The sequence below is a fragment of the Dermochelys coriacea genome, chromosome 8, assembly GCF_009764565.3.
Source record: "Dermochelys coriacea isolate rDerCor1 chromosome 8, rDerCor1.pri.v4, whole genome shotgun sequence".
Taxonomy (NCBI): domain Eukaryota; kingdom Metazoa; phylum Chordata; order Testudines; family Dermochelyidae; genus Dermochelys; species Dermochelys coriacea.
In genome coordinates this window covers 38331894-38348810 of record NC_050075.1, presented here as the reverse complement: position 1 = coordinate 38348810, position 16917 = coordinate 38331894, and the positions used below count along the sequence as shown (strand labels likewise).

At 40.3% G+C, this 16917-nt stretch overlaps 1 protein-coding gene across 12 annotated transcripts in view; it reads right to left on the bottom strand.

Moving 5' to 3' along the window:
• The window catches only part of LOC119859844 (protocadherin gamma-C5-like), a 372734-nt gene that overhangs the window by 207339 nt on the left and 148478 nt on the right, over nt 1-16917 (bottom strand). The gene's annotated exons all lie outside the window — the stretch shown is intronic.

Here is a 16917-nt window from a genome sequence, read left to right as displayed (position 1 = left end):
CACAGCAAAGCTTCCCTGAATTCCTGTAATATGTGACAGATTTGCTGTTCTTCCATACGCAAAGCCAGATTTTAATCTCAGTTACAGCAATGTAAAGGCATAGGAATTCGTCTAAAGTGAAGGGGGCAGTCTGGTCCAATAGATAATACACAGTATTAGCAAAAAGAAAAGGAGTACTTGTGGCACCTTAGAGACTAACAAATTTATTTGAGCATAAGCTTTCGTGAGCTACAGCTCACTTCATCGGATGCATTTGGTGGAAAATACAGACGGGAGATTGATATACACACACAGAGAACATGAAACAATGGGTTTTATCATACACACTGTAAGGAGAGTGATCACTTAAGATGGGCCAACACCAGCAGCAGGGGGGAGGGAGGAAAACTTTTCATGGTGACAAGCAAGGTAGGCTATTTCCAGCAGTTAACAAGAACATCTGAGTAACAGTGGGGGTTGGGGTGGAGGGGAGAAATAACATGGGGAAATAGTTTTACTTTGTGTAATGACTCATCCATTCCCAGTCTCTATTCAAGCCTAAATTAATTGTATCCAGTTTGCAAATTAATTCCAATTCCGCAGCCTCTAGGAGTCTGTTTTCAAATTTCAAAAACAGACTCCAACGAGAGACTGCGGAATTGGAATTAATTTGCAAACTGGATACAATTAACTTAGGCTTGAATAGAGACTGGGAATGGATGAGTCATTACACAAAGTAAAACTATTTCCCCATGTTATTTCTCCCCCCCCCACCCCCACTGTTCCTCAGATGTTCTTGTTAACTGCTGGAAATAGCCTACCTTGCTTGTCACCATGAAAGGTTTTCCTCCCTCCCCCCCTGCTGCTGGTGATGGCTCATCTTAAGTGATCACTCTCCTTACAGTGTGTATGATAAAACCCATTGTTTCATTTTCTCTGTGTGTGTATATCAATCTCCCCTCTGTACTTTCCACCAAATGCATCCGATGAAGTGAGCTTTAGCTCAGGAAAGCTTATGCTCAAATAAATTTGTTAGTCTCTAAGGTGCCACAAGTACTCCTTTTCTTTTTGCGAATACAGACTAACACGGCTGCTACTCTGAAACCTACACAGTATTAGGAATCATGAGACGTAAACTAGACTATGTCCTTGCCATTGTCTGGTGTTGTCTAGCAATTTATGTTTTCTGTATTTTAGTTGATCCGTTGGCAAAGGAGGATATCACCCTGGTTATCTACTTTTGCAAACATTTTAGATTTACCGATGAAAATTGTTATTTAGGTGCTAAATGTTATTATTACTCCAAATTCACATCTACTTAAATGAACGCAAAATATGCCCCAGTATGAGACAACAAAATATAAACAATTGAGAATTCGGAACCAGAAACTAAAAAAAGTAAATTCTATGGCTACTTAATTTATGTGTCTGGACTCTCATGCTTTGAAGTCCAGACTACTGTACCCCTTTCAGGGGTCTGATTTGTCTTTTGTACCCCCAAGTTTCACTTCACTTAAAAACTACTTACTTACAAATTGCTTACTTTCTCATTTTCACCATATAATTATAAAATTAGTTGGAATATAAATATTGTACTTACATTTCAGTAGAACAGTATAAACAAGTCATTGTCCGTATGAAATTTTAATTTGTGCTGACTTCGCTAATGTTTTTTATGTTGCCTGTTGTAAAACTAGGCAAATATCTAGATGAGTTGATGTATCCCCTGGAAGACCTCTAGGTACACCCAGGGATACATGTACCCCTGATTGAGAACCACTGGTGTTGTCTGTCTATCTAATATGACATCCTCTATAATGCAGGCAATGGAATGTCACCCAATGATTCCTACAGTAGAGGAAATTGATATTCCCTACTGTGTTATTGACACTATTTAGACCAATAATTTATCATTTAACTAGATTATATCTTTTATAAAAGTATCCAATTTTGATTTAAGACTACTAATTATTATGAATTTACCACTTCCAATGCTAATGTGTTTCAATTATTAATTACCTTAACTGTAAAACAAATGCATCTTGTTTTCAGTTTGAAGTTTTCATTGTCTCCTATGGCTTTGTCTGTGAGCTTAAAGATAACCTAAAATCAATTATATTCTCACTGAATAAGCCCTTTCTTATTCTTTCCTTTTATAAAACTCTGTAAGCATCTCACCATAAGGTGCCTTTTCCAGAGCTTAAACCAATCCTGTAGCTCTCTCAAGACTCTGTCCAATTTGTCAACATCTTTTAAAAAATATGGAAACCAGAACTGGACACAGTATTCTAGTGGTGGTCTCACGGATACCCAATTTAGATGTATCATCACTTCCCTTGATATTATTCTCATTATACATCTAAGACTTACTGTGATGCTGGCAGACCAGGTTGCATCTCATGCCAAGGTCCCCATGTCTCAATTGAACACTGGCAAATAGATAGCCAGAATCAATCTAATTCACCCCTATGTTATGTTAGTATTGTTAAAACAGGTATTAGGATGAAAGAACATGTTTAAAGTTTAGACTTTATTGAAGGCTTGTAGGTTGCTGCATGCATTTATCTCACTTATAATATCTGCACCCCACATTGTAAAGCAATATTTGAATGGTTGTATTATGAGCGTCTTTGACTGTGTAAATCACCAGACAAGGGGGAGACATCATTTAATGTGAAGGGCTGACCTTCCACAGAAGATGTTACACCCTTTCCAAAAGGAAAGGTCCATCTATACCAGATGGACAATTGTGGACACTGCAGCTGGAAGATCCCCACACACTGTGAACAGGAGGACAAAAGACTTTTGTTATTTTGTCCTCCTCCTTGTGAAGATGAATCATGCAAGGGGACTTCTCCCACTAGTTATGTTTGCCATTCAGAGACATGGCAGGAGGGGAATAAAAACCCAAAACAAAAGGAAATTATTATCTCTATGCTGCTTGGACTTGGGGGTGGGAGGGCTAACTTTTCTAAACATAAGCAAGAGATCCCTAGTTGCTTAGCCTGGATTAGTCCTAAATCCTACATGGAGCTTGCCAATTTTAGCTGTTATTTCCTTTTGAAAGTTGATTGTATGTCTTTTGTGCATATATTTACCTGATTTAACCTTGTTAATAACTGTTATGTTTCATTTTCCTATTTAATAACTCTTTATAGAGTTTGTTATATGATTAGTTACAGTGTTGTCTTTGGTGTGAGATCTAAGGTACAATTGAGCTGGGGTAAGTGACTGGTCCTTTGGGACTGGGAATAACATAAACATTGCTGTGATTCTTGGTTTAAGAAATCAGCTATGACAAAGGTTCACGCACCTGGGTGGTGATAGATCAGCAAACTCAAGGGGACTGTAACTCCATGCTAAGGCTGTCATAATGCTTGAGGAGTTTCCACTTGATAACTGCATGGTGAAATTTAAGTATAGAAGTCATTAAAAATTGGGGTTTGTGACTTGCTTCCTAACTGTCTTCCTTGAGGTTGGTAGTCATGCTCTTGAATCATTGCAGGCAATGTTACACTGGCAGAGTCAACATGATTCACATACCACAGGTCAATTAGGCTTTGTCTACACTACCGCTTTTAGTGACATGGCCATGTCGACATAGCCCTGTCCCTAAAAGTCAGGCAGTGTAGCCGCTGTTTGTTGGCTCTTTTGCCGACAAATTCTTCCACCCCCAAAGAGTTGCATTCATGTTGCCGGCAGGAGAGTGCTCCTGCCGACAGTGCACTGTTCACACTGGCACTTGCAGCCCTAAAACTTTTGTCTTTCGGGAGATGCGGGGCGGGGGGGGGGGGCGAGAGCTTAACACCTCTGAACCACAAAAGTTTTGTCATTCAATTGCCAGTGTAGATATAGCCTTAGGTTTATACATCATAACCCCAGAGCTGTTAATGTTTAAACTTGATATTGAGAATTTTAAAGATTAAGGAATAGACATACTGTGTGAACCACAGTAATATGATAGTCTTAAGGGAGAAGACCTTGAACATTTATGTTTGCAGAATGGAATGTCCTTTAAAAGGAAATCCCCAGGTCAGGAGTTGAGAGTTTTGCTCATAAATTTTGACCACGTACCCAGGGAAGTAGAGGAGATGGAGTCTGATCAACAGGGTGAGAACCATTCTGTCCCACATGCTGCAGAGGTAACCACAACCATGGAACTAGCTGGATTGCAGGTCCTGACAGCCAAAGAAGAACCAGAGAATGATGGCAGAATTGTGGATCAGAGAGAGGGAAGCAACCAGGGCAGCTTAGGTAAAGGCATGCCAAACAGACATGGAAGAAATAGCAGCAGTCAAATTCACTGAAAAAGCTGAAGAGAGGGTGTGACGTTATCTGATTAAAATATGACCATGCAGATCATTGTTGCTACCACTGTTATATAATTGCAACTAATCTTGTACAAAGTATATCTAGTAAGGTGCCTATGGAAAGGTTATGATTGGCTGAATATGATAATGCTATTTGGATGTATGTATCATTTTTGTATTTGAAGTTACGAAAATTGGCTTAATACCTGTATTTCAAATATGTTTGCTCCTCTGTTAACACGCACAAGATATTTAGCCTGCACATCTTGAAGGAACTATTCAAGTTAAGTGGCCCATCAATGGACACTTAACTCACAATGGACCATGGAAGATGCCCATCCACACCTGCTGGACTTTCATGTGAACAACTAGAGTACAGGTAATGGCCTCTGCTGTGATTAAGCAAAATCATGCATGGACATGTCACTTGCCCATGTTGCTTCAAACACCATCTTGCTACCTGCAATTTTCTACTAGCTGTGCTGAAACAATGGATTTCCCTCCACGTGGCAGAAGCTATAAAAGGCACCCCTCCAATTTGACTCTTTCCTGCTCAAGCCTCTTTCCTGCTCAAATCTCTGGACTATGAATTTATACTAATGGGAGTATTCTAACCAAAGTACTGAGGATCTTCCAATTATTTGGAACCAGAGACTTGACTTAAGCCAGCAGTTTATTCCATCACTGCTACAAGCCTGAACCAAGAACTTTGCAATTATTGTATGTATTTGATTGATTAACCAATTTTAATTCTCACCTTTCTTTCTTTTTATAAATAAACCTTTAGATTTTAGATACTAAAGGACTGGCAACAGCATGACTGGGTAAGATCTAAGTTATATATTGACCTAGGTGTGTGGCTGGTCCTTTGGGATCAGAAGAACCTTTTATTTGATTCAATTAGTTTTAAAGAACCCCTAATCTTTAAGTCTAGTGTTTTTGGTGGTGATACAAGGACTGGAATGCCTAAGGAAACTGCTTTTCTGACTTCTTGTTAGCCAGTGTGGTGAAACAGAAGTTTACTTTTGTTGCTGGTTTGGTATATCTTATGGTAGAATAACCAGCAGTTTTGGGGTATGTCTGAATCTTGGTTGGGCAGTGAGGAATTTATTAAAAATGCTAAGATAAATGGCATAGATTGTAAGGACTGGAGGGACACAGCATCTCAAAGTACTTTGGTCAAAAAATTTTGGTAAGGGAGAAAGAAAAGGAGTACCCGTGGCACCTTAGAGACTAACAAATTTATTAGAGCATAAGCTTTCGTGAGCTACAGCTCACTTCATCGGATGCATTTGGTGGAAAAAGCAGAGGAGCATCCGATGAAGTGAGCTGTAGCTCACGAAAGCTTATGCTCTAATAAATTTGTTAGTCTCTAAGGTGCCACGGGTACTCCTTTTCTTTTTTCGAATACAGACTAACACGGCTGCTACTCTGAAACCAGTAAGGGAGAAAGACAGACTTCCTGTCTGCTTAAATATATCAGCTTTGGCTGAATTCTCTATAACTCTGCCTTTGGCTAAGGTCTACCTCGAGTGCAAGGATTTTAACAGAGACATTGTGATGGGCATTAGGAATCTACTTCCCACTGATGTTTTAATAGATAATGATATTTCATTCATGTCTAAGCAGGTTAATATAACTCTTAGCCACAAAGAGCATGGATCTGCCTCTCCTGGCTTGTTTATGGACAGAATGGCGGAAAATTAACCACTTGTTATTTTAGGAATCAGAATCGCCTGAGGCTTTTTATTTTATGTGAGCATATATGCAAGGAGAGACAGCACAGCCCCACGCTGGGTGGAAAACTGCTCTGCTTTCCATACACTTCAACAAACTTATATAGGGTTTTCAGTGGCATTTTGAACAATACACTTTCACAAGGGTACTTTTCCAACAGACCCTACCAATTATGCCTTATAAGGACAGTATCATACATATTGCATCAATAAGCAACTTTTCTAGTTAGAGCAAGCTTTGAGGTTAAACAATAGGCCAAGTGTGGTTGACTGTAGGCCATGGGTTGTATATTGCAATATTGCAGTCAGGGGTTTTTTAAGCGGAACTGGCTGGGTAGTCAGGGGCTTTTAGAAACCCCTCTGCTGTCATAGCATCTCTTGGCCACCCATACAGTCAGACTGGTCAAAGTTCGGCTAGCTTGAGCAAATTATAGGCCCACTCAATTTTGCCTCCACAACAGCAAGGAGGGCTGTGAGGGCAGGGAGAAATGCACTCAGTACTTTGACAGTTTTGAGAGTGACAGCTCAGAGTAACCCGAGGAGAGGTTTGGGGATTCCATTGCTTTGCCAGAATCTCATTTTAACTTAACTGAGATGCAAATGCAATTTATTGAGGCTCAACAAGCAGATCCTTCTCTGCACAAGGAGAGCAATGTGACTTAGAATAATACACCTGCTGGAGAAGGAAAGGGTAAATTTTTCCTAGAAGGAAGTTTGTTGTACAGGGATGCTCCTACAGGAAAAAAGAGATGCCCTGATAATATTGGCAAGCATGTGATGATGCCTGATAAGTACAGGATGGAACTGCTGCAGGTAGCTCATTATTGTCCCTTTGCTGTATACTTAGGAGTGGAGAGAACCAGTGGGAGGCTCAAACAGAATTTTTATTGATCTCACATGTTTGAGATAGTACAGAATTACTGTAAGAGCTGTGTCTTCTGTCAAAAGCATAAGAGGTTAAAGGGATGCTGTTGCTCATCATTAAGAAGGTGTTTGGCAGAATGTCTGTAGATATTATGGGACCCCTACCCAGACATGGAGATATATAGAAGCTGAAACTATGGTTATTGCCCTAATTACCATTTTTAGCAGAGTGGGGAAATATTATCAGACCATGGTGCAAATATCATGTTTATCGTTTTCAAAACGTTATGAGAGTTGTGTGGAGTGAGGCATATAGAGGCCATCATTTAGAAACTAATGGTCCAGTAGAAAGATTCAACAAAACTCTGAAGTCTACACTGAGGATGTATGTTGACTCATGAGAGAATGACTAGGATGTGTTGCTCTCTTATTTGTTATTCATGTACAGGAGTGTACCCCAAGAGTCTACAGGGTTTGCCCCCTTTGATCTCCTTTATGGAATATAGATGAGGCAACCCTTAGATTTAATTTGAGGTGCTGGGGAAGGTAGTACAGAAGAGTCAGGATAACCTATAGCAAAGTATGTCACTCATTTTAAAGAGAATTTAAGGTCTGTGAAGGACTTATTGCATCAAAACCTTGAAATTAATCAGGTATCTCAGACAGGCATGCTTGAGAAAAGTCTTTTTATATAGGTGACTTCGTGTTAGTGTTGATTCCTGTTAGGAAAAAAAAAAGATACAAGACTGTTGTGAGGGACCTTTCAATATGATAGAGAGAGTGAATGAGATCACTTACGATGCAATGAAACTGCAAGGCAGGGGAGCTGTGTAAAATGTACATCAATAAATTGAAAACTTAACACAAAAAAGAGAGATGGCAGTGAGTATGATTTGTTGGGCTGATGAGGGACCATTTACTACCCCATTAAATTATTTGGTCAGGGAGAGCATGCAGATTTGGAAAGATTTGGACCCAACCCAAAAGCAGGAGATATTGGTCCTCTTGAAATACCTCAGGCAGGTATTTTCAAACCTGCCAGGTTTAACTAACAACATTGTGCATTCCATACAAACTAGAGGGCCACGGCATGCCCCTTTCAGAGCATACCACTACTTAGAAATGCAAAGACAAATTCAGGAGGTGGTGGAGAGCATTCTAGACATGGGAGTGACTACTAAATCAAAAATCCCCTGGGCATCTCCTATTGTAATGGTATCCAAAAGAAATAAAATGATGAGAGTTTGTGTGGATTTTAGAAGGGCAAATGCCGTCACACAAGCTGATCCCAACCCAATGTCACCAAACCCGAGATAGAGGACCTACTGGATCTATGAAGGGGTACTCTGGATTTAACTCAAGGGTATTGAGAAATTCCCTTAAATGCTGATGCCCAGGAAAAGTCAGTTTTCATAGAGAAGTCTGGCCTATATCAGTGTAAGAAGTTATACCTTTCAGAGTAATTAATTCAGGGGTTTTCTTTCAGAGGCTTGTCAATGTGGTCTTGCAGCATTTACAGACAATGGCCTGGGCCTATGTAGGTGACTTGGCTATTTTAAGTGACTCCTAGAAAGACTACCTGAACCATGTGGGAATTTCATTGGAGAGGCTTAGAGAAGCCAAACTCACTGTCAAGGTATCCAAATGCAAGATGAGGGGAGCAGAAATACCTAATTTAGGATACAGGATAGACAGTGGATTTGTTTGCCCTGCTCCTCTAAGAGTAAAAGCCATTGGGAATTGGCCTGCCCCATGAACCAGGAAGCAGGTCCAAAAACCAAGACTAGCCCATGAACCAAGAAACAGGTTTATTGCTCTGGCGAGTAATTACCAGAGGTTTGTAAAGGGGTTTAGCAACATTGTGGCCTCGTAACCAGACCTTATAAAAAAGGGAAAACCATACTGGGTGATATGGACTGAGGTCTGTGAGAAAGGCTTCCAGGGCATAAAAGAGGCTTTGCCAGTTTAAGTTATCCTTGATTTCAGCAAACCTTGTGCTGTGCACTGATACTTCTGATATTAGGTTACATGCACTGCTAGTGCAGGCTGGGTTGGGGACAACAGTGATCCCATTGCCTTTTTACGTAAAAAACTGACCCACATGTAACAGAACTATGTCATCAAGAGGGAATGTTATGCCATAGTCTGGGCTGCTAAACAACTTAAGCCTTATCTGCCTACTAGAAAATTTAAGGTTCTAATGGACCACTCCCTGTTAATTTGGTTGCACAGGCCCAATAGGACCAATTTGAGACTACTATGCAGGAGCCTAGCACTACAGAAGTATGACACAGAAATAATGCATATCCAGAGAAAAGAAAATATAGTGGCAGATGCCTTATCATGGATGGTGGATTATGAGGCATAGTCAGGAGTGTCAATGACACCCCATCCTACACTGGGTTTTTCATTGGGGATGTGACACTGGCACACTGGGACAGCTCGTGCCAGGGTTCCCATGTCTCAACTGACCAATGCATAGCTGGAATCAGCCTGGCCCGTCTGTTTGTTATTATGGTTATAACAGGTATTAGAATGATAAGAATGTGTTTAGACTTTATTAAATGTTTGTAAGATCCTGCATATATTAATTTCATTTATAACATCTGTATCCCATATTAGGGAAATATAGCCTAGATGGAGCTACTTATAAGGTGGCTGCATTACTGGTTGGAAAACCATTCCCAGTGAATAGTTATCAGTGGTTTACAGTCAAGCTGTATCAAGTGGTGTCCTCCAGGGATAGGTCCTGGGTCTGGTTCTGTTCAGGATCTTCATAAATGATTTAAATAATGGCATAGAGAGTACACTTATAAAATTTGTGGGTGATACCAAGTTGGGAGAGGTTGCTTGGAAAATACAACTAACATTCAAAATTATCTGGAAAAACTGGAGAAATGGTCTGAATTAAATTCAATAAGGACAAATGCAAAGTATTCCACTTAGGAAGGAACAATCAGTTGCACACGTACAAAATGGGAAATGACTTCCTAAGAATGAGCACGGCTGAAAGGAATCTGGGGGTGATTGTGGATCACAAGCTAAATATGAGTCAACAGTGTAACACTACTGAAAAAAAATAGTGACCATTGTTCTGGAATGTATTAGCCTGAGTGTTGTAAGCAAGACACTAGAATTAATTCTTCCAATCTATTCCACACTGATAAGGCCTCTAGTGTCCAAATTCTGGATGCCACATTTCAGGAAAGATGTAAACAAATTGGAGAAAGTCCAGAGGAGAGCAACAAAAATGATTAAGGGTCTAGAAAATATGACCTATGAGGAAAGACTGACAGAATTGGGTTTGTTTAATCTGGAGAAGAGAAGACTGAGGGGGGGACATAACAGTTTTCAAGTACATAAAAGATTATTATAAGAAGAAGGGTGAAAATGTGTTCTTGTTAACCTTTGAGGATAGGACAAGAAGCAATGGGCCTAGATTGCAGCAAGGGAGGTTTAGGTTGGTCATTAGGAAAAACTTCCTAACTGTCAGGGTAGTTAAGCACTAGAATAAATTGCATAGGGAGGTTGTGAAATCTCTGTCACTGGAAATTATTAAGGGTAGGTTACACAAACACCATTAAGGGATAGTCTAGATAATACTTAGTCCTGCCTTGAGTTCAGGGGACTGGACTAGAAAACCTCTTGAGGTCACTTCCAGTCCTACACTTCTATGATTCTATAATTTAATAAGGTAATATTTGAGCAGATGTATTGTGAGCCTCTGAGACTGTGTAAATCACCAGACGAGAGAGAGAGATCATTTAATGTGAAGGGCTGACCTTCAACAGAAATTCTTAAGCCCTTCTCAAAACAAAAGGTTCATCAATACCAGACAGACTATTGTGGACATTGCAACTGGAATTTCACTGTGCACCATCAACAAGAGGACAAAAAACATTTGTTGCTATGTCCTCCTTCCTGTGAATTTGAGTCATACAAGTAGACTCCTCCCATGAGTTGAGTTTTCAGCTCAGAATACCTTCCAGGAGGGGAATAAAAACCCCAAACAAAAAGAAATTATTATCTCTGTGCTGCTTGGCCTCTGGGGTGCAAGGCTTTTCTAGGTATAAGCAAGAGATCCCCAGTGCTTAGCTTCAGCTAGCCCTAAATGACACATAGAATTTGATTATTATAGAACTGTCTATTAACTTTTGAAATGTAGAACTGTAATTAATTTGTTTATCTGCTTTAATCTTGTAAATAACTCCTTTGTATCCTTTTCCTATCTAATAAATCTTTATATAATTTATTATAGGCTTGGCTACAAGTGTTGTCTTTGATGTGAAATCTAAGGCAGCAGTTCTCAACCAGGGGTCCGGGCATAGGCATCGATCTATGGGTGCTCCAGGGCTCAAGCACTCACGGGAAAAAAATAATGGGTGCTCAGCACCCAGGAGCCAGAGCTTGAGTGTGGAATGTGATGAGCTCTGTGCTGCTAACCACTTCTGCCCTTGGGGCAGGACAATTGTTTATAAACAGAAGCAGGGTGATTAAGATAACAAAAGGCTTGTCATTACATTAAATTAAGGATTGTTAGATAATCCTGAAAGCATTCCCAGGCACTCCAGTTAAAAGATAGGAAACAAAGGGTAGGAATAAATGGTCCATTTTCAGAATGGAGAAAAGTAAATAGTGGTGTTCCCGAGGGGCTTGTACTGGGACCAGTGCTGTTCAACATATTCACAAATCATCTGCAAAAAGGGATAAACAGTGAGGTGGTAAAGTTTGCATATGATACAAAAGTACTCAATATAGTTAAGTCCAAAACAGACTGCAAATAATTACAAAGGGATCTCACAAAACTGGCAGATGAAATTCCATGGTAAATGCAAAGTAATGCACATGGCAAAATATAATCCCAACTGTACATACAAAATGATGGGGCCTAAATTAGCTGTTACCCATCAGAAAGAGATCTTGGAGTCTTTTGTAGTACTCTGGATGCAGAACTTCCAGAGAACTGCACATTTATAAAAATCCTTCTCACTGTGCCTGTATCATCCTGAATTCATTCTCCAGCTTCAGAAGACTTAAAAATTATCTCCATTCATCAAGGGGACAGACGCAAATGAATAATGTAGCTGTCCTTAATGTGCATCAAGACAATACCAGGGAACTAGATGTGAATAAGATTGCTGACAGCCCATCCAGAAAGCTACAGTGAGACATAATGTCTTTAAACTGGGACATTAGTGAAGACAGCTTGTAGGTGATTACAATGATTTTAATATACTGTAATTCATGGTAATGTAATTATGTAGTTAATAACAATTTAATAATTATTAAAACAGTAAAGATCCAATGATACACACATTCAGTAACTAGAATATGAAAGAAGTGTATAAATATGCTGAAAATAGCCTCCCCCCAAAATAGGCAAAGTGCCCCACCCACCCACACATACCTCTTCAAAATAACCCACCAGCAAAAACAAAAGTCAGCGCCTCTGAGTCTGGGGCCCCCTGTGGGGCCATGAGCAAGTTTAAGGGGGGGCCATCAAGCAGAGCCAGCATTAGGCTCACTGGGGCCTAGGGCAGAAAGCCAAAGCCCCACAATGCAGGTCTGAAGCCCATAGCCCAGCAACCCAGGGCTGAAGCCAAAGCCTGAGCAACTTAACTTCTCGGGGCCCCCTCTGGTTTGGTGTGACATTATCTAATTAAAATATGACCATGTAGATCATTGTTGCTACCACTGTTATATAATTGCCACAAATCTTGTACAAAGTATGTTAAGTAAGGTGTCTATGGAAAGGTTATGATTTGCTGAATATGATTATGCTATTTGTATTATGTATAATTTTTATATTTGAAGTTATGAACATTGGCTCAATATCTGTATTTCAAATATGTTTGCCTCTGGAGTAACACCCACAAGATATGTAGCAGGTTTCAGAGTAGCAGCCGTGTTAGTCTGTATTCGCAAAAAGAAAAGGAGTACTTGTGGCACCCTAGAGACTAACAAATTTATTTGAGCATAAGCTTTCGTGAGCTACAGCTCACTTCATTGGATGCATCTGTAGCTCATGAAAGCTTAAGCTCAAATAAATTTGTTAGTCTCTAAGGTTCCACAAGTACTCCTTTTCTTTTTAAGATATTTAGCCTGCACATCTTGAAGGGACTATTCAAGTTAATTGGCTCATCAAGGAACACTTAACTCACAATGAACCATAAGAGATGCCTATCTACACTTAATGGACTTTCCTGTGAACTTTCCATCTAGAGTATAGGTAATGGCTTCTGCTATGACTAAGTGAAATCATGCATGGACATGTGACCTGCCCATGTGACTTCAAACACCATCTTGTTACCTGTAATTTTCCACAGTGAGTCCTTCAATTGGCAGAAGCTATAAAAGGCGCTAGAAACATCTTAATTTTATCTTTTTCCTGCTCACGCCTCTGGACTATGAACTTATACTAATGGGGCATTCTAACCAAAGGACTGAGGACCTTCCAATGATTTGAAAGCAACCAGAGACTTAACAAGCCAGCAGTTTATTCCATCACTGCTACAAGCCTGATCCAAGAACTTTGCAATTATTTTATGAATTTGATTCCTTAACCAATTTTAATTCTCACCTTTCTTTCTTTCCTTTTCTAAATAAACCTTTAGATATTAGATGCTAAAGGATTGGCAACAGCATGATTTTTGGGTAAGATCTGAATTATATATTGACCAGGGTATGTGGCTGGTTCTTTGGGATCAGAAGAACCTTTTGTTTGATGAAATTGATTTTAAATAACCACTCATCTTTAAGTCTAGTGTTTTTGGTGGTGATACAAGGACTGGGATGTCTAAGGAGACTGCTTTTCTGACTTTCTGTTAGCCAGTGCGGTGAAACAGAAGTTTATCTTATGGGAGAATAACCACCAGTTTTGGGGTGTGTCTGCTCTATTTCTCAGCAGTTTGTCCTGAATTAGTCAGTGATATCAAAGCAGGCAAGTGAAACAATAAACAGAAGTGTCTGAACTTTTCCACTTATAAAAAGAGCAAAATTCTGCTAATATTAAACAATATGCAGCCATTGTAAAGTCCATAGGGAGGCACAGAGACAGAGTATAAAACAGAGGAGAATATGGCCTGAAGTCATGATACAACGTTCAACAATTTCAGCCTGTTAAGGACCAGATGTGGGGCACCTAGAAATCCCTGTCCCTCTCTATGCATCCCAGTATGATGACCCAGCCTACATTGCTCCCTGAACATCCTGCTCTTCTCTTCCTTATGCCTAGCACCCTATAATTACTTCATTCTCCTTCCATTTTCTGTCAATATCCTGCCTCATTCATGCACCTCCTCTTTCTTCCTATCCAAAAAGAAAAGGAGTACTTGTGGCACCTTAGAGACTAACAAATTTATTTGAGCATAAGCTTTCGTGAGCTACAGCTCACTTCATCGGATGCTCAAATAAATTTGTTAGTCTCTAAGGTGCCACAAGTACTCCTTTTCTTTTTGCAAATACAGACTAACACGGCTGCTACTCTGAAACCTTCCTATCCAAGACTCTCACCTTCCAAGACCAATAATACAGCTCCTTGCTACCCAGACTCCTAACCCCAGCCCAAATCCCTCCCAACCCATTGTCTGTCCTTCATATCTCCTTCCAGAATTCTGTTCTTCCACATTTCCCCTCATTTCCTACTCTCCACAATTCATGCCAGAAGTCAATAATGAGTTTATATGTAAAAACATTTTAAAATTATTTTCAACCTTGCTCTCATTACATGGGTATAATGTTCTGCATGAGTATGACCCAGGATGTAGCCACAGTCACAGCGAAGAGAGAGAGTGAAAAAAGAAACAAAATTGTGCATCCAACCACTTCAAGGCCCACACAACCCTGCAGAGAGCATTTGTCCACTCAGCATAAAGTGCATGGTGTTATACCAATCTTTTTTATCTTGATCCAATCTCCTACACCCTCCCCTCCACTCACATTCCGCCCATAGCTAGCAACAGATAGCTGAACTTTGCTCTAGCCAATACAAAATACAAACATCCATTCACTTAAAAATTCTCTTTTAAGTAGAACATCATTTTTCAGTTCTAAGTTTCTCTAAATTTCCTGGTATTGTGGCATAGTTAGTCAAACACTTCCTCTTCCTATTTCCACCTGAACCCCTCCCACAGCAGTTCTTTAGCTTCTTTCTTTAATGAGTCCCAATGAACTTCCGTCATTCCTATACTGTGTAATAAGCTGTAACATCTTTGTAAATTTTCTACTATGTCTCTGAAAATATCAAAAGACACTTCTACTCAACAATGGAAACAAAACAAAGCAAACTGGGAGTTTCTGGATCTAATCATTCTGAAGATCTTATGATTCAAACAAGTTAGAAACAATTTCACAAGTGAACTACTGTTATATTTGTCAGGTTTCTGGATGCAGTCCAGACCCATGAGAGGTTGTGTTACCACCTGCCCTATAACTCTGGGTGCCTTATATGCTTTGCTACTGTGGTTCAGAGTTGGGTCATCAAAAGCCAGCAGACAAGCATGCAGTTCCCTGAGTGTCTGTATGCCATGCAGCCCTGGTTCAGCACTTCTGAACACAGAGGTCTACTCACAACACAACATCCCCACTGAGGTCTCCACCAGCCTTCGTTATACCTGCAGGGTGACCTCAACACACACCCTGTCCTGAATTTCCCCTAAACCATCTGCCCAGAAGTGTCCAGCCCTTTCCTGGAACACTCTGAGAATTAATAAGGTTGTTCCCCCTCTAAAGAGACAAAACCATAACTTATTACTTTAACTGGAGTTAACAATCACTTCAGATAAGAGACTTAACGTAACAAGCTACTGCCTTGGTTCAAGGTAGATTTCTTATCAATCTTTCTTCTTTCTAGCCATGGCTGACTTTCTCTCAGTGAGGTCTTTCCACAGAAGTACAAGGTGCTGGTTTTCTTTGTTTTCTTAGGTAAAAGGTCTTTGCCTAATCAAGTTTACATACATTGAGTTCCCAGAGACTTCAACCCCCTTGACTGAAGGACCCATTGTTCTCAGCTTGCATGAGGTCTGGCCCCTTGTGCCTGTCACTGTTTTGTTTCCAGACTCTGGATGACCTCATGCTGTTCTTCCCTTCCTGTGAATTTCCTGCCACTGAGGATTCATATGTAAATGGGGATTCCATTGTTTTTGGTCACACCTTGCTTAATTTCACTGGAGACAAGTAGACAGCTGCCTTCCCTCCTGTCTGGGAGAAAACCTGTTTCTCCTTTTGTTTGGACACACAATTTTAAGCATAATATCAGTGAATATTCATAATTCCTCATATAGTGTTAATACCTGCATTTTACAATGATATTAATCACCTGTGTGTCATTAGCTTTCATAAAACACCTTATCGGATACACTTTTATAATACAGTAATATTGTACACTATCAGTTGATTCCATTTTTTGTCATTTGAGGTTAAGACCCCTGTCTTTATAGTCCAGTAAACCATTTTCTCCTTCTGGGAAGAGACTCCATGCAGTCTGGTGAAGACTTCATGCTGGTTCCTGCCCTGCTGGTGATAGTTGAGTTTCTTCTTCCTCCCCTTGTTAGCTTGATGGCTTTGTTTACCTTCTATGTAAATGCACCTTTATTGTCTCTGCATGAGGGCCTGGATAGTCAGCCAAGGAAATACACATCCCATTGTCTAGGGCAAACTGGTCTTATGCATTTGTTGCCTGTGAAGGGACATGCCTTCTCACTGGCCAGGAGGAGGCTAAGGTGCTCCTCTGGGACTGTGCTGTACTAATAAGGTACACCTGCACAGCTTGTTTCTCCTCGAGGAGGAGGGTCTTATAAGGGGAAAGCCTACTATAGGAAGGGGTGGTGACCAGGAAGAAAGCTGCTCCATACAGAAACTGAGTTACAGAAGCAGGCCAGGTGAGGACAAGAAAGCCGTGTGGACCACACTGCTTCCAGAGCCACCCCAGCTAACAGCCAAGTAAAGCACCCCAGGAAGAGGGGTAGGAGATAAACATCACAAAGAGGCAATAGACTTTCAGAGACTGAACCTGTAAATCCCTATCCAGG